The sequence below is a fragment of the Coregonus clupeaformis genome, unplaced genomic scaffold (genome assembly GCF_020615455.1).
Source record: "Coregonus clupeaformis isolate EN_2021a unplaced genomic scaffold, ASM2061545v1 scaf0242, whole genome shotgun sequence".
In the NCBI taxonomy this organism is placed as follows: Eukaryota; Metazoa; Chordata; class Actinopteri; order Salmoniformes; family Salmonidae; genus Coregonus; species Coregonus clupeaformis.
The window spans coordinates 58,467-81,920 of record NW_025533697.1 but is presented as its reverse complement, the minus strand read 5'-3'; the positions used below and the strand labels follow the sequence as shown (position 1 = coordinate 81,920).

At 40.6% G+C, this 23,454-nt stretch overlaps 1 pseudogene; it reads left to right on the top strand.

Moving 5' to 3' along the window:
- The first annotated feature begins 13,361 nt into the window (after positions 1–13,361).
- LOC121558759 lies at positions 13,362–13,541 on the top strand (annotated as a pseudogene).
- The last annotated feature ends 9,913 nt before the right edge of the window (positions 13,542–23,454 follow it).

Sequence of the window (23,454 nt, the reverse complement as noted above, 5' to 3'; positions counted from 1 at the left end):
CCCAGAACATTGTTCTGGGAACCAAAAGGGATATCTCAGTTTCAAGGTCTCAGCTTGGAGAGAAGAAGCCTTGTGAGGTATTGGTCGGTCACATGCAGGAACCAAATGTTAATGATGAATTAATTATGAATAAGCTAAATCATGCAAATATAACTTGTCTGTGTAAGCAGTATATAGGACAACTAACGGGACTTCCCCGGCAGAGCTCCCGACCGACGTGTACTATGGTGCTTTTAAGTTTGTTGGAACCTCTCCAGCTTGCTGATAAAAAATAATTATTAATTTAAGTTTGACTTTGAGTCCCTTCGTGGCAATTTTTCACGACAAAAACCAACCACCCCATTCCACTATTTAACACCATCTAGTCCTACGCCAGACCACTACCACTCAACACCCCCTGCAGCTGTTCTGCAGTAAATCCTCGCAATCCCAAGTACTTCTCTGCCGCTGCCACCACAGCCTCTATTTTCTGGTACTTTTGATCCATTTCTGCCGTACAATTGAAAACCATTGCTATAAATGCTAAAAAGCCCACCTTACTGAAGCACATATTCTTCCCATCACTCTCTCTTGGTCTCTGCCTACTCACAGGAATCCTCTCAAGATCCATCACCCTGTACCCATCTTCCTCTACCACTCTCTTCACTGCTTCTGCATACAACACTTTCTGTACTACTGTAACCCTGGCAACCTCAATCTGCCTTTCTCTCACCTGACACCTCAGATCCCCAGCCCGTTAGCACCCCCATAACTAACACACAGAACTTTCTCCACTGATACCACACATTTCTCATCTCATGCCCTCCTGCACACTTGTCACATCTAGGCATCTCACGCCTACACACTGCTGCAACAGGCCCATAAACTTCACCCCTAAAACACTGTAGTATTTACGGAACAAAATCGCTCAAGGGATAACTGACACTTCCTACCTTGACCTTATCTGGCAGAGACTATGCATCAAAATCCAGCATGACAGATAATGTATTCTCTGTTTCCCCACGCTCTACACCAGATCTACGTCTCACCAAACGGAGGGCGTCACAGACACCTGGAATCTTCCATTTCAACTGCTCATCCTCAACACTTAAACCTAACCCCGTTATCACTCCTTTCAATGCCACCCTGTTCCGGAGAGCAATTCAAGTCACAATTCCTGTCTCAAATTGCACCCGCTCCCTCTGGGCAGAGGAGAAACAAATTATCACGAATCCACTCCGAGTTACTTTCACCAACTAAACAGTCCCCAACCTCTTCTCCACCTAACCTGACACCACATATGGATCCATTCTCTCTACAAATCTCACTCCCATTGGGCCAGAATCATCCTTATCATCCTCGGAACGAGGCCCGAACTCGGAGTTCCTCACCGCAGGTAATTCATCCATCCATCTTCTCCTTCATCAGATCTTCCAGAAGATTTGTGCATCCCCCACTGCAATCCCCCACTCCACTTTTTTTTATTGTCTGCCATCTTACCACGTGTCTCTGCTCATCCACACCCCACTAGCTTCATGTAGCTGCACACGAATTATGTACCACAGTATAAATGATAATAACCATAAAACCTAGCAGTCATAACAGGGAAATGGTTCCAATCATTTTTCCACCATTCATTTTTCCCATAGGGGATTTTAGAAACACTTAAAATAAGGGCTGTGTTTCGTGTAGGCTTACCTTGGCGTGGCGTTTTGATAACCATGTCAATCTCTCTAGGACAAGGTGACTTATCAATATTTTCGCCTGTATTTACCCCTACAAAAATGACATTTAATTAGCTGCTAATGTGGCTATCATAAAGAACTACAATTGCCATGATGATCTGGACAAAATTGCAGAATCGAGTCAAAGGTAAGGATCTCTGGGTTAACTATCTAATGTTAGCTAAATTTAGTAATTAATAAATAGGCTACATATATTTAAATTGTCAATTCTGTGAACTGTCTTGTGCAATACCTGTTAGCAAAGGTGTCAGCTAGAGATGACATGCAGGAGCTTGCAGTGATTTGTTGTTTTGCATGATGTCTACTTTGATGATAATTAGCGTTTTATAATCTGAGAGGAAATAGAGCCGAATATATTGCTAAAAGTCACGCCAGGGTAAGCCTACACAAAACAGCCCTTATTTTAAGTGTTTCTAAAATGAATAAAAAGGGAAAATGATTGGAACCATTTCCCTGTTTGACCGCTAGGTTTTATGACACCATTTTTGCAAACATAATAATAATAAAAACTGTATTCAGACTTTACTCAGTACTTTTTTGAAGCACCTTTGGCAGTGATTACAGCCTCAAGTCTTCTTGGGGATGACGCTACATGCATGGCATACCTGTATTTGAGGAGTTTCTCTGCAGATCCTCTGAAGCTTGTCATGTTAGATGCGGAGTGTCGCCACACAGCTATTTTCAGGTCTCTCTGTACTTTGCTCCGTTCATCTTTCCCTCGATCCTGACTAGTCTCCCAGTCCCTGCCACTGAAAAAACACCACCACAGCATGATGCTGCCCCCACCATGCTTCACCGTAGGGATGGTGCCAGGATTCCTCCAGACGTGACGCTTGGCATTCAGGCCAAAGAGTTCAATCTTGGTTTCATCAAACCAGAGAATCTTGTTTCTCATGGTCTGAGAGTCCTTAAGGTGTCTTTTGGCAAACTTCCAGCGGGAAGTCATGTGCCTTTTCATGAGGAGTGGCTTCCGTCGAGCCACTTAAGGCCTGATTGGTGGAGTGCTGCAGAGATGGTTGTCCTTCTGGAAGTTTCTCCCATCACCAGAGGAACTCAGTGAGCACCGGCTTCTTGGTGACCTCCCTGACCAAGGCCCTTCTCCCGCTATTGCTTAGTTTGTCCGGGCAGCCAGCTCTTGAAAAAGTATTGGTGGTTCTACACTTCTTCCATTTAAGAATGATGGAGGCCTTTCGATCATATCCTTGGACTAAAATGATTGACACTCAGGTGCAAGCCTAGCATCATGTGCAAAGGGCCTTTGGTTAACGTAGCACATATTCAATGATATCTATTTTTCTCACGTAGGCTGTTCATTTCTGATCTTTAATCCTTTTTCTGGTTTGTAAACGTATCATGGTATACTACATTAACTCTATACGTATGGGCCATATTGTTACTTGGTAGCTACTAGCAACAGACCCTGTGTTGTGGATCATCTACCACTATTTTGGACGGTCCATACTGTAACGTTAACGTTAGTCTCAGGCTTCACTAACTAGCGTTACTGTTTTAGGTGGAAATATTATTTTCTACTTTTCAAACAAATACTACGTGATATTTCACTTAACATCTTGCTAGATATGCCTTTTGTTTTGATTGTGAGAATGAATGGCAGAGAGAAGGCAGGATACACTTTGTTTTGTTTAGCGTCGCTTAGGTTAGACTGCTCCCTTTAATGGATCAGTCGTCCACCAGGCTACACTATGATTAGGGGGAGGTGGGAGAGGAAGCGTTGATGGTCTCGGTTAGGGAGACATTGGAATGGGGTTCAGTGTTTTACTGTTAGGAAATATCCATGCTTGTTTCAACAGATCTTTACATATTTTCCTCACTACAAAATATTAATGCGGTCCTTGTGGTTACTAAACAGATTTTAGATATGCCTTTATGCTATAGCTTATTCCATGTTTACATCTTTGGTTAAATGACTTCAAATGCAAAACTTAAATTTACTTTGTGGAATGTCCATGGAGTTTGTAAACGATCCAAGCTTAAAACAGGTTATTACTAGGCTTAAACAACTTCATCTATTGTGTTCCTACAAGAAAAAAAAAAAATGCGTTAAAAGCGACCTAAATCATATATTATTATTATTATTAAACTCACTTGTTGAAGGATGAGCTACTTAAAGTATGCAGGAGATGACAAGGGCAAGTAGTAGCATCCTGTTTTACTCCCTTCTCCTCTCATTCTCATGGTGTTATGGTTTTAATTCACTAATCTGTTCCGTTTCAAGTGGATACTATTATAACTGATACAGCTGGTAGATACATTTTGATACATGAAACTCTTTTGAATGAGCATATTAATCTGGTTAATGTTTATGGTCCTAATGATGATAATCCCAAATTCTATGAGAATGTATTTCTATTGATAGCCTCCATTCCTGGTAAGGTCCTAATGGCAGGGGACTTTAATTGCACTCTTGATCCTCATCTAGATCGCTCCTCTGGTTTAGACACTTCCCACTCGCAGAGTAGAAAGAAATTACAGCATTTCATTCAGGACTTAAATCTATGTGAACCTTGGAGGACTCAGAACCCGAGTAAAAGGGAGTATTCATGTTACTCATCAACATTTAAGTCATATTCTCATGTAGACGTCTTTTTAGTTTCCCAATGTAGCAGGAAGTGGATATGATACTATTGTTTTGAATGACCAATCCCTTGTGTGATTATTCTATAGGGATACAAAACTAGTAAAAGGATCCTCTAGATGGCGTTTGCATCCCAGATGGTTACAGGACCCAGACTTCTTACATTACGTTGGAGTTCCAGATGGGTACCAGTACCAGATGGGAGGCTTTCAAAGCACATATTTGGGGGCAAATTATACGTTTTACCAGTTTCAAATAAAATAAATCAGAAAATGAGAGAGATGGACAGCAAAATGAGAGAGTTGGAGAGGAAAGCTTTTTTGGATAACTCAGTCGAAGTAAACAAGGAATTATTTGGTCTTAAAGCTCAGTATGAAGAACTTCCCACCTCAAAGGCTGCAAACAGCTTAACTAGGCTCAAACAGTCCTATGATCAAGGGGATCATGGTTTAGACACTCGCAGAGTAGAAAGACATTTTGGAAATGTGATCGTTCAGATGTTGTTTTTGCAACAATTGAACAAAAAACAGTTTTGGCTTTATCATTATGGGGTATTGTGAGTAGATTGATGAGGGGAAAAAAACTATTTAATCTATTTTACAATAAGGCTGTAACGTAACAAAATATCAAAAAAGTCCAGAGGTCTGAATACTTTCCGAATGCACTGTATATAGACAGGTGTGTGCCTTTCCAAATCATGTCCAACAAACTTAATTAGATAGAAGCTGCTCTTACCCTGAGAAACAGATTTCCCAATCTTCTCCTCCTCTTCTTCATCTTTAATGATGACATTCAGCTCCAGTGTTTGAATGCAGTCTTCCAGCTTCACTGATGCCATCTCTGGATATTGCGATGCAAACTGGGCTCCACTGTCACAATCAGGACCCAGTGACTGTAGGTTTGGACTCAGCGTGGAAGGAGAGAGGCAGGCTGGGTTTGTCCTCACTGTTGATGTTACCGGCCTCAGACTTATCTGAATCGGCCAGTAGTAATATAGAGAGCACAGACACAAAAGTTAGTGTTGACAGTTCTGGCACTTTATTCTCTAAAAATATTTTTTTTCTTGTTAAATCATCTAATTCAGTGCTTGACTTGGACTGAAATAGTCGGTACTGTTTATATTAAGGTGCAGGAGCTCCACAATACTTTTGAGCTAATACCTAACCTATAGTAGATAAATGCATAAATGACACAAAATCCATTTAGTACAAGGTTACAGTTTGTTTTAGACAGCACTGTGTGCTAATTTCCTGAATAACCTTGTCTTCACTGTATTACTTCAATCAAAAAACAATTGTATTTCCTGTTCACACCATAGCAACATTTATTGATAAAAACAGAAACTACTGAATGTGTCTGAATATTAGTACACATGTAGAAAACTGATAATCATTACATTCTGCTTCAAAACAGTAGTCCGACCGTGAAATTGTCTCTGATGCACCCGCACTGTCCTCACTGAAGTCCGTTGACGCTGACCGAGAGTAGCCGCCATTTTACCAGCTTGGGAATTTTACACAAAACCAATAACATGCTAAACGAACTCAGAAATCTCAAATAAATTGATTATTTATTAAACTAACATGAGAAAATTATGTACATTCACTCAGACAAACCCAACATCTCTAGCTATGTGACTTGTAAAATAGTTTTTATCACGTTCTTTCACTCACTCGGTTTGACACAAAAGTAACACATCAAACCTTTACCAAACGTGATAATACCTTAACGGATGTGTTACCTAGCATGGTATGACATGTTCTTTCGACATTAGAAAGTTTAAACGTGCTATTACATACCTCTAGTAATAAATAGAAACGGACACAAAGGTTATCTTCTTGACTGCACAGTTCTGGCGCTTTCTTTATTGTGAAGAATGGTGCCCGCCTGCCCGGAACTTCCTGTTCCCCCACTACTAACGGTCCGTGCATTCCGAGATCAGATTACAACATTTCATTAAATTACTAAAAAAAAGTGTAAACTATAGCAATTTATTTCCCTTTATAGTTTATTAGCCTAAGCATAACCTCCATCCACATAATTTCACCAGGATTGGAACCGGTTCAGGCAAAGACCTCTATACTTTTCAGGAACAGCACAGTTATTTTAAAAGCATGTAATCCTCCATGTACTTATTTTACTTTCCGGGTATTTTTCTCCAGTCCCACAAAAATCGCAACAAAGCTCACTCTAGAAACGTATTCCAGTTTCTGCCTGCCAGCTGGAATGGAAATCTTTGCCAGTGGGTGTGCGTGTGGAAACTACCTGCTCCTTTCCTCTGAAGCATAGGTTACTGTATCCTACTGACAACGTTACAAGCATGATTCAGAAATTAGGGAGATATGTTTAATTTGAGAAGAATGGATGAACTTTTTCAATGCTAGTTAAGGATGCTATAGTCACCACGTTTCACATTGGATTTATTAACGACAAAAAGGTACGACCTGTTTTTAATTATAGTGCTACACTGCACAAACAAGGTTGTTAGCTAGCTAGCTAACATCTGCTCTGTTCCAACGTTAAACCAACTCTGAAGTTTAAAGACATTCAAAGTTCCTCCATAGAAGCCGCTCCTCCGTAGGTATAATTATGTGGGCCTAATTCAGATAATGCAGGTCATAACACGATGCCCAGCTCTTCAATGCAAGCATCCTCTAACGAGCTCTCCACACCCGCAAAATATCGCACCTTACACTGTGATTGGCAGCACAGTGTGCTCTGAATGATTTTCCTATACAGATACTCTGTGGTGTGCTAGTGTATTTATTCTCCCACTTGGATGTCACTTCCACAAGCTTTAAATTGAGGGCCAGTTCGTCAGGATGGGTAATGTACTGTACACATTAATTACAAGTACTCCTAAAGATACACTTCATTTTAACTAGCTAAATCCTGTGTAGCAACTAGTAATTACATTGTACTTGGCTAACATTACATGTACTATGCTTTGAAATAGTGTCTTATTCTTCATCTGGGATTTGGATTTGTAAAATGTATTATAAAATGTATTTAATATATGTCTGATCAGGCTCCGGTAGCATCAGGTTTGTATTTTCATGCTGATCAAAGCTCTAATCAAATCCAGACATTTATAAGCGTTATAATGCTTTTGAATGACACTTCCTTTTTTGGCGAAAAATATCGGGTTACACGGGAGAAGAGTGATTTATTCTCGGGATGGAACATTTGTAAAACACCGTGGAAATATTAAACCCTGATGCGCATACCAGTTTATTCACAAGACACCAACTAAGTAACTTACATATACGGTATCTTCATTAGGCCTAATGGCATTTTATGTCCATGATATGAAGTTTGTTGTAGTGACTCAGTAAGGCTAATTGTAAAAGTAACCCTCTAAAGTGCCATGTTTGTACAGCTTATTATGTGGAGGAAACATTTAGGCAGCCAGGACCATACACCAGGACCGCTCCGTAGGCCGCACTGTAGGCCTAGCTCTTACTGCAGTCCAGTGCCATGGACATCTTTGAAGTTTGGCCTCTAGTAATTTAGGAGGGCAACTTTATGAAGGCCTATTCACCCTGGTCTTATCGTACAAGGCTCTACAGACATATAAAATAAAGACAGGCTATTTTTATTGTTCATATTATTTGCGTTGATGATGTATTGAAGTCAAGTGGTTCAACATTCAAATGTAGTTGGATGGACCACACAGGACTGCTTGGAAAACGCAGACGGTCGGTGGAACACTTGCGCTACCAAGTGGACAATTGCTTCAGTTCCCTTGTGGCATCAACGCTACCAGAGATATGTGATATAAGATCAAATGTTATGTCAATATTATTATCTCTAAATTGATACCCCCACCCATATTTTATATATTATTATTCCGATTTAGCTGTTAATCTGGATTTAATTCATAAACACTTTCTGTCATTTCCGATTGGAGGTCAAATGACCACGTGACTTCCAATCTTACCAATTTGTTACTTTGTAACAGTCAAAAGTGGTTATTCCCAACGTTGATCAACTCCCAATCTATGCCAAGATTTTCTTTAAATCATTATCTTTGATATTTGGCGGACAGTTTACAGAGCTACATTTTGTGTAAACGTCATCGAATTTGACGTGTCCGAGAACGGGACCTTCCTCCCGAAAGCATTGCGGTATCGCTTCTCGGCCTTTTGCCTAAAATCAAGATCAAGTGCAGTACCAAGGCGATCCTAAAGGTGGAGCGATGTCGTCATCGTTGAGTCCCTGTGCAGGCACAATCTGAGGGTGCTAACGGTGCACGTGTTCAACCCCTGGGTCACTGAAGAAGCGCTAGTGTGCTACCTCAGCCGGTATGTGACCATCTTGCCAGGAGTGAGAGACATTAAGGACGCCCTAGGCATCTGGACAGGGAAGAGACAGTTTCGCGTCCTGCTAAAGGAAGACGAGAGCGGCCATGATGGCTACCTCCATCCTCCCGCGTCTTTTTCTATCGGTGCAGACAGGGGTTACCTCATGTATGCTGGGCAGCCTCGTTTTTGCAGGAAGTGCAGCACGTACACGGGCACCTCGCTGATGCCTGCACCCAGACAAGGTGCAGAAACTGTGGGGCCCTCGGCCATGTAATGAGGGATTGCACCGTGCCTAAGCGCTGCAGTCTGTGCAGCTCAGAGGAGCACCTGTTCCGTCACTGCCCAAAGGCAGCCCCCTCCTACGCCAGAGCGTTGAGCGGGAAAAGAGCAGATGAGGGAAAAGTTATAGAGCTACGCGCTATTGAGGAGGTCGTGAAGGAGCTAGTGATGGAGAGAGAACTGCGAGAGTCTGAGGAGAGCGGGAGTGAGGCGCCATCATCACCTCATGAGAGAGCGGAGCGGGGGACAGGAGCTGGAGCAAGCAAATGGAGGAGGCTCACGGGAGAGCCCACCGCGCCCTCTGCTCCGGAGAGCTGGACCACGGTGGGAGAGAGGAGGAAGTGCTCTGTCAAGAGGAAGCAGATGAGCCCTGTTTCCCCACTCATCCGCATGGAGGCGACGGAGGAGTCCGCCCTGGGGGGGAATCGTTTCAGTTGTTTTGCAAGCGGGGAGTCTGAGGAGAAAAGCGCGGGAAACCCGGGCAGCGCAGAGGAGACTCTGCTTTCCCTGTCAGGCGCGAGCTCTACCGACAGCAGCGGTCTCGCACCCAGCGGTGTTCCAGCACCCACACTGATTGAGGAGGAAAGTGTTTTCCAGACCCCTATCTTTGTGGATTGTCCTCCCCCTGGGGACCACCGTTTCCCAGACAGGCCTCCTAACGAGGAACTGTACTTAAAGTGAGTCTGGAAATTAATGTCATATTTAGATAGTTGTCTGCTTCCCTCCTTTCCCCATGTCGTCCCTTTTTAACATAGCTAGCATAAACGCTAGAGGGCTTAGGAACCCCGTTAAAAGGGCGACTGTTTTTTCCCATTTGTCCTCCATTTGCTTCTCTGTGTGTTTTTTACAAGAAGTACATTTAAAAGATCAAAATGATGTGGAGAGATTTACGAGGGAATGGGTTCAGGGAGAGTCAAGGTGGAGTGTCGGCGGGGTGCATTCTACAGGGGTTGGTGTTCAATGTGGAAATAGGGATTTTAAAATAGTGGGACGTTTTTCGGCAGTACACGGGAGGGTTTTAATAGTAGATATTGATTGGAGGGGCAAATGTCTTCGGTTAATTAATGTATATGCACCATCGACACCCAAGGAAAGGAGGGGAAATGCTGAACAACCTAGACGCTATTTTTTATGACAAACAGACAGGTTATTATGGGGGGAGATTTTAATGTATCATATGACCGAGGTAATCTGGGAGGGCATCTTGTAAAAAATCTAATAGAGAAATATAATTTGGTTGATGCTTATAGAGTGGCGCATGCAAATGATCCCGGTTTCACCTGGGGAAACAGCAGGGGCGCGAGGAGCCGCATAGATTATGTGTTTGTTCCGCGTGGACTCGGTGTGTCCTCTGCACGCGTCACTCCGGTTTTTTATTCTGACCACAGTTGCCTGTCTGTGACAGTAGAATTAAAAACAATTGAATTTGGAAAAGGATATTGGAAAATTAATAATGGTATTTTACATGACAAAACATTTGAGACTAGATTTAGGTATTTTTTCCAGGGCTGTGTAACCATGAAATCCTTTTATTCTACTGTCATAGACTGGTGGGAGAGCACAAAATTACGAATCAAGATTTTTATTCAGAATTATTGCAAAGATAAAGCACGTAAAAATACAAAGATTTTTATAAGTTGCAGAACGAACTAGAAGATATGCACATCCAAGGTAATTTGAATGGTGGTGGTTTAGATAAAGACACATTGTGTAACCTGCAGAAAAAAGCAGGCCTTTTTTGAAAAGAAAGCTCGAGATTTCATGTTTAAAAGTCAACAAGATAAATGGGATAATGATGAGAAGTGCTCTGCATATTTTTTCAAACAAATTAAGTCACGGGGAAAGAGGAGGACCATTTCGGCTTTATTGAATCAAGACGGGAGACGGTTGAGGATGGAGATGGCATGCTTGGTGTCGCTACCCAGCACTTTTCTCAGCTATTCCAAAAGCAAACAATTAATTATGAGAAGGGGACTACTTTTTTTAAAATGTGTGGATGTGCAGATACCTTTAGATATTAGAGACCAATTAGAAGGGGAATTGAATTTAGATGAAATATATATGGCACTGAAGAGCATGAAAGATAACAAAGTACCAGGAGTGGATGGGCTCTCTAAAGAGTTTTACATCGTTTTTTGGGGATTTAATTGGATGTCATCTTTTGGAAGTATTTAGAGTTATTTTTGGTTTGGAGCATATGGGAGGTTCAATGTGCGTAGGGGTAATCTCGCTACTTTACAAAAAGGGAGACCCCAAGACACTAGCAAATTGGAGACCTTTAACAATGTTGTGTGTAGACTATAAAGTATTAAGTAAAGCCATAACTAATCGTCTGTCTTCTGCCATGGCATATGTTGTTGGTTTAGACCAAACATGTGGTGTGGTAGGGAGAAAGTTAACCTGGAACTTGCAATTGCACAGAGACGTTCAAGCATATTTAGAGGAAAGGCACCTGCCAGCTATTACTGTAAATTTGGACCAGGAAAAAGCCTTTGACATGGTAAACCATGAGTTTTTGTTTAGAGTTCTGAAAAAATGTGGTTTTGGAAATAATTTTATGAAATGGGTAAAAATTCTTTATAGTAATGTGGGAAGCAGAGTAAATATTAATGGGAATATTGGAAATGTAATCAGGCAATTACGAGGTGTCAGACAGGGGGACCCTCTCTCTGCGCTATTGTATGTTTTATATATTGAACCTTTCGCATGTGCAATTAGGACAAATTACAACATCAAAGGCATTCTATTACCTGGAGGGGATATTCAAAAAATTTCACAATACACGGACGACACCATTTTATATTTACAAGACGACCTGAGCTTGAAAGAGGTTATCAAAGTCATTGATGAGTTCTCTGTTGCCTCCGGGTCTAGGATTAACAAGAATAAAACTGAAATAAAATATATGGGACAGTGGAAATGGAGATCTGATCAGTTATGTGGTTTGACTGTGTGCACAGGACCAATGGTAGTGCTCGGGATATCTTTCGGAAATGAAATTAAAGATGACATGGTTAATTGGAAAGAAAAACTACTTTAGCTTTAATAAAAGATTGGGACTGTGGAAAGTGAGGCGACTATCTTTTAGTGGCAAGGTGTTAGTGCTGAAGGCGGACATTCTGCCTTCATTACTCCACCTTGCATATGTGTTTCCCATGCCGGTGTCTCTAAGGAAAATGTTCATCGTGTACTGTTTAATTTCTTTTGGGGGGATATGAGTACATCCGGAGAGATCGGATGTACCAGCCTATAGAGGCTGGTGGAAGGGATTTCCCCTCATATTCCTCTCAAACTAGATGCGTTGTTCTACTCAAACGTTTGTTGTCTTTTGTCGTCTTCTGTACATAAATGTCATATATTAATCAAATTCTAGCTGTCCATACCGTTAAGGTTTATGGTGGAGTGGGATAATAGTAAGCCAAAAGCTGAAATTATCCCATTACATTTTTAAGAAAATAGTTGAATGGGCAAGGAAAAACCCTGTCTGCAAAGTAAAAGAAAATGTAATCAACCACAGACTGCTATATGTGAAATTGATAGAAAATTGTTGTCCTAGAGACCGATTACCAATATCACCTTCCACCTGGCTACGGGCACAATTAAAAGGTTTAGACAACAGACTGAAAGATTTTAATTGGCTTGTTTTACACAGACGTCTTCCGGTCCGTTCAACATTATATGATCATAATTTGACCCTGAATAAATTTTGTCCCAGGGACAACTGTTTCGTAATTGAAACAATTCCCCATGTTTTATGGGAATGCTCTTTTGCCCAAATAGTTTGGAAGAAAATTAAAATGGATTTTAATATTTTAAAAAACATTGATTATGAAGGGTAGCAAAATTTGAACTAAAACATGTGGAAAAAGTGCAATTATTGGAATTAGTGACTCTGGTGTCCCTTATCAAGACCAAACTTTGGGAGGCCAGATGTGGTGCGGTCAATGACACCCTCAAGTGGTCACCGACGGGATTGGTTAAATTTATAAAACAAGAAATTTGGAAAAAAATACAATTCGAAATAGATAAGTGGGGCATCACATCTGTTAAACATAGATGGAAAGGGATATACCCTTCTTTGTAAACGTTTTTGTAGCCTATATATGGCCTATGTATAACTGTATTCTGTCATGTAAATTGAAATGTAGGCTAAGCCTTTGTAAATATTTGATATACACTGAGGTTTGTTCAGAGTTCCCTTTGGTATATGTGTATGTTTTTATTTCTATAATTGTTTTTATTCCTTTGTAAGATCAGCTTTTGGAGATTGTTAGAGGCAATTGTTTACATGCTTCTCTTGAATGTAGGCCTTTTAGCTGGTCAGGTTCCTCAGAACAGCACTTTTTTAAAGAGTTTTGCTATTTTGATATGGTTAAGGTACTGTTTTGTAAATCCATGTTATGTACAACGTTATGCAATGAATTTGTACTTGTATTTGAATGTGAAATGAAAATAAACATTATTTTTCCACAAAAAAAAAAAAATTCTGTTCTTATCAGTTTAATATCTGATACGTCCCCTATCTGGGGACCATATATTAAATTGATTTTTGGAACAGGGAGATGGAATAGGGGCTTGCTCCGTCCACTCCACGCATCGACCTGGTATTGCAGTACCTCCAGGAACGGTGCACCCCCTGTCATTGTAAAGATAAATCAGGCAAAGACAACAGAATTGCTTTGTTATATTCCATTAGGATCACGATGTATTTTATATTTTCACGTTTGACCATCCTCAATGGCAATGATGGCTAGAAAGTGATGGTGAAGTCAGTCACTGTTATATTGACTATGATAGCTGATGTGAATGGTGCATTAATCATCTATGTGGTCCTCTGTAGCTCAGCTGGTAGAGCACGGCGCTTGTAACGCCAAGGTAGTGGGTTCGATCCCCGGGACCACCCAAACACAAAGATGTATGCACGCATGACTGTAAGTCGCTTTGGATAAAAGCGTCTGCTAAATGGCATATTATTATTATTATCTAATCAAATCAATGTTTATTCGTCACATGCACAGGATACAGGGTGTAAATGGTACAGTGATAATGCTTTAAAGATAATGCTTTAAAAAAATCTTGGCATAGATTGGGAGTTGATCAACGTTGGGAATAACCACTTTTGACTGTTACAAAGTAACACATTTGTAGGTTCGTAAGTCACGTGGTCATCTGCCCTCCAATCGGAAATGACAGAAAGCGTTTATAAATTAAATCCAGATTAACAGCTAAATCGTAATAATAATATATTAAATACGGGTGGGGGAATCAATTTAGAGATAATAATATTGACATAACATTTGATCTTATATCAAATATCTCTGGTAGCGTTGATGCCACAAGGGAACTGAGCAATTGTCCACTTGGTGGCGCAAGTGTTCCACTGACCGTCGCATTTGAACGTTGAACCACTTGACTTCAATACATCATCAACGCAAATAATATGAACAATAAAAATAGCCTGTCTTTATTTTACATGGACATGAAATGCCATTAGGCCTAATGAAGATACCGTATATGTAAGTTACTTAGTTGGTGTCTTGTGAATCAACTGGTATGCGCATCAGGGTTTAATATTTCCTCGATATTATACAAATGTTCCATCCCGAGAATAAATCACTCTTCTCCCGGGTAACCCGGCATTTCCCGCCAAAACCGGAAGTGTCATTCAAAAGCATTATAACGCTTATAAATGTCTGGATTTGATTAGAGCTTTGATCAGCATGAAAATACAAACATGATGCTACCTGAGCCTGATCAGACATATATTAAATACATTTTATAATACATTTTACAAATCCAAATCCCAGATGAAGAATAAGACACTATTTCAAAGCATAGTACATGTAATGTTAGCCAAGTACAATGTAATTACTAGTTGTTACACAGGATTTAGCTAGTTAAAATGAAGGTCTCTTTAGGAGTACTTGTAATTAATGTGTACAGTACATTACCCATCCTGACAACCTGGCCCTCAATTTAAAGCTTGTGGAAGTGACATCCAAGTGGGAGAATAAATACACTAGCACACCACAGAGTATCTGTATAAGAAAATCATTCAGAGCAAACTGTGCTGCCAATCACAGTGTAAGGTGCGACATTTTGCGGGTGTGGAGAGCTCTTAGAGGATAGAGAAAGCTTGCATTGAAGAGCTGGGCATCGTGTTATGACCTGCATTAACTGAATTAGGCCCACATAATTATACCTACGGAGGAGCGGCTTCTATGGAGGAACTTTGAATGTCTTTGAACTTCAGAGTTGGTTTAACGTTGGACAAGAGCAGATGTTAGCTAGCTAGCTAACAACCTTGTTTGTGCAGTGCAGCACTAGAATTAAAAACAGGTCTTACCTTTATGTCGTTAATAAATCCAATGTAAAACGTGGTGACTATAGTATCCTTAACTAGCATTGAAAAAGTTCATCCATTCTTCTCAAATTAAACATATCTCCCTAATTTCTGAATCATGCTTGTAACGTTGTCAGTAGGATACAGTAACCTATGCTTCAGAGGGGAGGAGCCGGTAGTTTCCACACGCACACCCACTGGCAAAGGTTTCCATTCCAGCTGGCAGGCAGAAACTGGAATACGTTTCTAGAGTGAGCTTTGTTGCGGTTTTGTGGGACTGGAGAAAAATCCCCGGAAAGTAAAATAAGGTTATTACCTGGATTACATGCTTTTAAAATAACTGCTGTTCCTGAAAAGTATAGAACACTTTAGTTTCTGGTTATTTTTAACGTTATTTTTCAGTTCTGTTCCCTGAACCGGTTCCAACCCTAGAGAAATTATTTGGATGAAGGTCATGCTTAGGCTAATAAACTATAAAGGGAAATAAATTGCTACAGTTTACACTTTTTTAGTAATTTAATGAAATGTTGTAATCTGATCTCGGAATGCACGGACCGTTAGTAGTGGGGGAACAGGAAGTTCCGGGCAGGCGGGCAACATTCTTCACAATAAAGAAAGCGTCTGAACTGTGCAGACAAGAAGATAACCTTTGTGTCCGTTTCTATTTATTACTAGAGGTATGTAATAGCACGTTTAAACTTTCTAATGTCGAAAGAACCTGTCATACCATGCTAGGTAACACACCCGTTAAGGTATTATCACGTTTGGTAAAGGTTTGATGTGTTATTTTTGTGTCAAACCAAGTGGAGAACGTGATAAAAACTATTTTACAAGTCACATAGCTAGAGACTTTGGGTTTGTCTGAGTGGATGTACATAATTTTCTCATGGTAATTTCATAAATAATCAATTTATTTGAGATTTCTGTGTTCGTTTAGCATATTATTGGTTTTGTGTAAAATTCCCAAGCTGGTAAAATGGCGGCTACTCTCGGTCAGCGTCAACGGACTTCAGTGAGGACAGTGCGGGTGCATCGGAGACAATTTCACGGTCGGACTACTGTTTTGAAGCAGAATGTAATGATTATCAGTTTTCTACATGTGTACTAATATTCAGACACATAACGTTGTTTCTGTCTTTATCAATAAATGTTACTATGGTGTGACCAGGAAATACAATTGGTTTTTGATTGAAGTAATACAGTGAAGACAAGTTTTAAGGAAATTAGCACACAGTGCTGTCTAAAACAAACTGTAACCTTGTACTAAATGGATTTTGAGTCATTTATGCATTTATCTACTATAGGTTAGGTATTCGCTCAAAAGTATTGTGGAGCTCCTGCACCTTAATATAAACAGTACCGCGCCCAAAATGAGTATTAGCACCTATTTCAGTCCAATTCAAGCACTGAATTAGATAATTGAACAAGAAAAATGTGAAAATATTTTTAGAGAATAAAGAAAGTGCCAGAACTGTCAACACTAACTTCTGTGTCTGTGCTCTCTATATTACTACTGGTCGATTCAGTCTGAGGCCGGTAACATCAACAGTGAGGACAAACCCAGCCTGCCTCTCTCCTTCCGCACTGAGTCCAAACCTACTGTAACTGCCTCTGTCGCCAGTTTATTTCATGTATTAGCACTTTAGTTATTTCATGTATTTGCACTATTTATTATTTAATTTCTTCTGAATTGTACGTTTACAGCAGGACGGAACTAATTATTGGTTCCGCCCGAGTGTTGTCACCCGAGCGCCTTTAGCGACGCACCGAGGAAACTTTACCGCAAAAAGCGAATTATTTTTCCACTGTTATCGTGTTTAAGTGCATACTTACAAAGAAAGTATACAGAAGAAGATAAAGGACATTTAAAAGGATGTTTAGCACCTCTGTGTGATAAGCAGCAATGAGGTTTGTTGACTATTTATTTTGCTATGAGGGTGTTTGTGTTTACGTGCGTCATTTTTTGGTGTAAAATATACATAAAGTGTCTAGCTGTATGAGCTTGATTATAACGCCAGATGTGTGAGACATGCATATGGCATTATTTTGTTAATGTATTTTTTCTTTCTTTAAACCAGTTCTCACGGGTTGACCAGCATTAAAGCCCTGTATTCAAATCAAGACCTCTTGCCTCATGCCTGTCACTGGAGGAGCTACACCTACAGTCACTTGGTCCTGATTGTGACAGTGGAGCCCGGTTTGCATCGCAATATCCAGAGATGGCATCAGTGAAGCTGGAAGACTGCAGTCAAACACTGGAGCTGAATGTCAACATTAAAGATGAAGAAGAGGAGGAGAAGATTGGGAAATCTGTTTCTCAGGGTAAGAGCAGGTTCTATCTAATTAAGTTTGTTGGACATGATTTGGAAAGGCACACACCTGTCTATATACAGTGCATTCGGAAAGTATTCAGACCCCTGGACTTTTTTGATATTTTGTTACGTTACAGCCTTATTGTAAAATAGATTAAATTGTTTTTCCCTCATCAATCTACTCACAATACCCCATAATGATGAAGCAAAAACTGAACGATCACATTTACAAAATGTCTTTCTACTCTGCGAGTGTCTAAACCATGATCACCTTGATCATAGGACTGTTTCAGCCTAGTTAAGCTGTTTGCAGCCTTTGAGGTGGGAAGTTCTTCATACTGAGCTTTAAGACCAAATCATTCCTTGTTTACTTCTACTGAGTTATCCAAAAAACCTTCCCTCTCCAATTCTCTGATTTTGCTGTCCATCTCTCTCCTTTTCTGATTTATTTGATTTGAAACTGGTAAAACGTATAATTTGCCCCCAAATATGTGCTATGAAAGCCTCCCATCTGGTACTCGCTGACGTTTGGTCAGTGTTCAATGTCAAATAAACATCTATAGGCACTCCAACGTAATGTAAGAAGTCTGGGTCCTGTAACCATCTGAGATGAAAACGCCATCAAGAGGATCCTTTTACTAGTTTTGTATCCCTATAGAATAATCACACAAGGGAATGGCCATTCAAAACAATAGTATCATATCCACTTCCTGCTACATTGGGAAGCAATAAGCAAGAAACTAAAAAGTAGTCTACATGAGAATATTATTTAAATGTTGACGAGTAACATGAATACTCCCTTTTACTCGGGTTCTGAGTCCTCCAAGGTTCACATGATGAAATGCTGTTATTTTTTCTACTCTGCGAGTGGGAAGTGTCTAAACCAGAGGAGCGATCTAGATGAGGATCAAGAGTGCAATTAAAGTTCCCTGCCATTAGGACCTTACCAGGAATGGAGGCTATCAATATAAATACATTCTCAAAGAATTTGGGATTATCATCATTAGGACCATAAACATTAACCAGATTAATATGCTCATTCAAAATAGTTTCCTCTATCAAAATGTATCTGCCAGCTCTATCAGTTATAATAGTATCCACTTGAAACGGAACAGATTAGTGAATTAAAACCATAACACCATGAGAATGAGAGGAGAAACAAAAATGGTGTCATAAAACCTAGCGGTCAAACAGGGAAATGGTTCCAATCATTTTTCATTTTTATTCATTTTAGAAACACTTAAAATAAGGGCTGTGTATCGTGTAGGCTTACCCTGGCGTGACTTTTAGCAACATATTCGGCTCTATTTCCTCTCAGATTATAAAACACTAATTATCATCAAAGTAGACATTATGCAAAACAACAAATCACTGCAAGCTCCAGCACGTCATTTCCAGCTGATACCTTTGCTAACAGGTATTGTGTCAATTTAAAACTTGCACGAGACAGCGGCAGAGAAGTACTTGGGATTGCGAGGATTTACTGCAGAACAGCTGCAGGGGGTGTTGAGTGGTAGTGGTCTGGCGTAGGACTAAATAGGGTTAAATAGTGGAATGGGGTGGTGGGTTTTTGTCGTGGAAAATCGCCACGAAGGGACTCAATTATTATAATTTTTTATCAGCAAGCTGGAGAGGTTCCAACAAACTTAAAAGCACCATAGTACACGTCGGTCGGAAGCTCTGCCGGTGCAGTCCCGTTAGTTGTCCTATATACTGCTTACACAGACAAGTTATATTTGCATGATTTTAGCTTTATTAATAATTAATTCATCATTAACATTTGGTTCCTGCATGTGACCGACCAGTACCTCACAAGGCTTCTTCTCTCCAAGCTGAGACCTTGAAACTGAGATATCCCTTTTGGTTCCCAGAACAATGTTCTGGGCGTACTGCCAATTGGTCTGAGAAGGTCAGTCACCTGCACGAACCAAGAACATTTTCCCTCACATTTTTTAGAGCAGGCTAATACTTGGCAGGGCAATTTTGTATTAATTACCGTATCAATGAATTTATTGTATGTAGTCTGTGATTGGCCTCGCACACCATTACAGTAGGTGGCGGTGTGTGCACCTAAAAGTTGGATGCGCTCCGCCAACCAAATCCCAAAGAAGAAGAAGGATGCAAATGCACGTCACTTGACCCATATGGAGAATGTGAAAAAGGAGCAAAGTTCATCTTTATTATTGATGTTTGATGAAGAGTATCTACCACCCTATGTAAAGCTGGGATATATAATATACCCCATAAGAGAGTTTGTGTAAAACCTGATGCAATGCAAGAAATGTAAAAAGTTTGGCCACATGTCAAGTGTTTGCAGTTGGAAGGAATATGTTATTGAAGAGCATGTGAATGTAAACTGTTGTAACTGTGGTGGGGGTCATATTCCTGAATTCCCAGAGTGCCCTGTTAGGGGTGAAAGAGGTTGAGGTGTCAAGGATCAGGGCTGTACAGCAAATCTCCTATGTGGAGGCGGTGAAGAGAGTTATAGTAGCAAGAGGCCACAGTTCTGAAGAAGATATGGCGGTGGATGCACTGCAACCAGTTGCAAATGTTGTACGTCAATCAAGTGATCTGGATACACTTATTTTGAAGGTGGATTTTTTAGTATTTACAGCCACAGTTAATAATTTTACTGCACAAGAAGTCCAAGAAGCTAGACATAATTATATCTGCAGCTGAGAAGTTTTTGGGCCTCCAAGACTTCACGGCAGAAGCCCTGCAAGGTCTACTGTAGCCAGAAAATGTTCCACCGTCACAGGATCCTTCTGAGCCTGTGTAGGGACCTGATTAGAACAGAAAAGCAGGCTGATTTAATTTCAATGTTGTTATTGATAGTTTGTATGATTTAAAAAATATATACTGTATACACTGAACAAACATATAAACGCAACATGTAAAGTGTTGGTCCCATGTTTCATGAGGTGAAATAAAAGATCCCAGAAATGTTCCAGACAAACTTATTTCTAAAATGTTGTGCACAAATGTGTTTACATCCCTGTTAGTGAGCATTTCTCCTTTTGCCAAGATAATCCATCCACCTGACAGGTGTGGCATATCAAGAAGCTGATTAAATAGCATGATCATCATTACACAGGTGCACCTTGTGCTGGGGACAAGAGTAGCTGAGTATGTGCTTGGCAGCATCTAATGGGGATCCCTAACGAATACAAAAATGCCACTCTAAAATGTGCAGTTTCTTTCACACAACACAATGCCACAGAGGTCTCAAGTTTTGAGGGTGCATGCAATTGGCCTGCTGACTGCAGGAATGTCCACTAGAGCTGTTGCCAGAGAATGTTAGGTTAATTTCTCTACCATTAGCTGCCTCCAATGTTGTTTTAGCGAATTTTGCAGTATGCCCAACCAGCCTCACAACTGCTGACCACCGTGTATGGTGTTGTGTGGGCGTGCGGTTTGCTGATGTCAATGTTGTGAACAGAGTGCCCCATGGTGGTATCGGGGTTATGGAATGGGATGGCATAAGCTACAGACAACTAACACAATTGCATTTTATCGATGGCAGTTTGAATGCACAGAGATGCCATGACAAGATCCTGAGGCCCATTGTCCTGCCATTCATTCACCTCCATCACCTCGTGTTTCAGCATGATAATGCACGGCCCCATGTCGCAAGGATCTGCACACAATTGAACATGCTGAAAATGTCCCAATTCTTCCATGGCCTGTATACTCACGAGACATGTCACCCTTTGAGCATGTTTGGGATGGTTTGGATCGACGTCTACCACAGCTTCTTCCAGTTCCCACCAATATCCAGGAATTTCGCACAGCCATTGAAGAGGAGTGGGACAACATTCCACAATCAACAGCCTGATTAACTTTATGCAAAGGAGAAGTGTCCCGGAGGAGGCAGCGGCAGCTACCCACTTCTCCAGTGCTTCATTTGTAAATTGGCGGAGCGGAACCAAAAGTGAGCCCGAGAGGGGGTGACCTGGGGGGCTCTGAGGTACCAGAACGGATAAAACAAACAACCTTTATAACAAAGCATTGCATGCATTATCATGGCTTTCGCGTACGGGCATAGAGCAGTGGTGTGGAGCCGCTTGCAGAAGTTACCAATTTTTTGTAGCCTAGAGTCCGGGAAAAATGTGTTCTTTTTATAAATGGATTTCATGCAATTCTACATAATTTTAGATGACTGGAGACTTTCGCAGAATCTTTTTTAATACCTCACAAATGACCAAAATGACAGGCTACTTTGACACTGAGAATCTGAGATCAATAAAAACGACCTTGTCTTGAATCCATCAATAGCCGAGGCCCCTAAGTGTGCAGAGAAACACATTGTACAATATGAGGAGGAAGATATAGTCCTAAAAAAAGCTTTCCGGTTTCACTGACTCACCCAATGATGTGCAGCTCACTCACCGGCCAAAAGCTTATCTCTCTCTTGCTTTACTTTTTTAAACAATGCTGTTCGCTCAATAGGCCTATTTGGAAGTTGTTAACTTAGTAACATACAGACATTAGTATTTTATTTTCAGCAGGATCCATTTGCTTTACAACCTGTGTTTTCCAGCGATTGAATTATAAATATTTGCGAAAGGCCTGTTTTGGCTGCATGCTGTTAACTGACAGATTTGCCACACGTTAGGCATGCCTTGTTTTTTTAGGGGTTATGACAATTACAGAGGAATCGAAATGTAATTTCTCTGATTGCTTTTATTAGGATTTTTACATTGTACAGTGGAAAATATTTTTCATGCCACAAGAGGTAGGCTACCTGATCCTGGCAAATGGGTTCCGGAATGAACGACTACAAAACTGAGAGGTACCGGAGGATCCTGCTCAAATTAAGCACCGCCCTTCTCATATAATGGGATAGGGCCATCCCAAGGATCCCTGAACGCACCAAATATTTTTTATAACTAAACCAAGATAGACCACAGCTGGTCGTTTCCAATGGGAACAGATGAGTCATAGTGGGCAGAGCCAAGCACGAGCTAGCGAGATCCTATTGGCGTGTTCTAGCAAACATCTGCATATTTCTGTTAGGGATTGCCTCCTCTGTGAAGCGCTCGTGTGCAATAACTCAATTCACCGTTGCGTTCCTTCTAAATAACGTGATTTAAAAAAATATTTACAACAGGTAAGTCGACAACTTAGTCCACTCTGTGCATAACAGATTTTAGTTTTGGGAACAGAACTGTATTAAGATCAGATGTTTCATCGATTAGAACATTTGCAGAATGTCGGCCAAAATCCATCTCCTTCCATCTTCTCCCACTGCCGGCCAGTGGGCTTCCTGTCACTACCATATTTGGTAGTGAGTGGAAACACCAACCGGATGCTTCACAATTATACATCCAGTGAAATATCTGTCTTATTGTTCTATCTGTGGCTGCACTGTGGTAGTGGAGGAACAGGAAGTTCCAGGCAGGCACACACCATTCTTCAGTATAAAGAAAGCTAATTTTTAGTTTATATAATGCTTTTCCGAGCTAATTCCATCCAACAGTTGCCAACCATTATTGAGTGTCACTCCTCGCCACATATAGGATCACCCTATATGGTATCGTGTTGCACCCTAGTCAGGATATTCCATCACGTACTCCTTCTAAGATTAGCACCAGTGGCCCTCCAGCTATCTTGGCCCGCATACCTTCTGGCACCCACCAGTGACAGAAATAAATACATGGAATGTATGTCATCCTCCAAATCCTTATGCAGCTCTCAATATTCCAAACATTAACTAATACTTTATAAAATATGTAATATCAGTATGTAATAACATGTTTAAACGTTCTAATATCGAAAGAACATGTCATACCATGCTAGGTAACAAATCCATTAAGGTATTATCATGTTTGGTAAAGGTTTGATGTGTTATTTTTATGTCAAACTGAGTAAACCTGGTAACTATTTTACAAGTCAC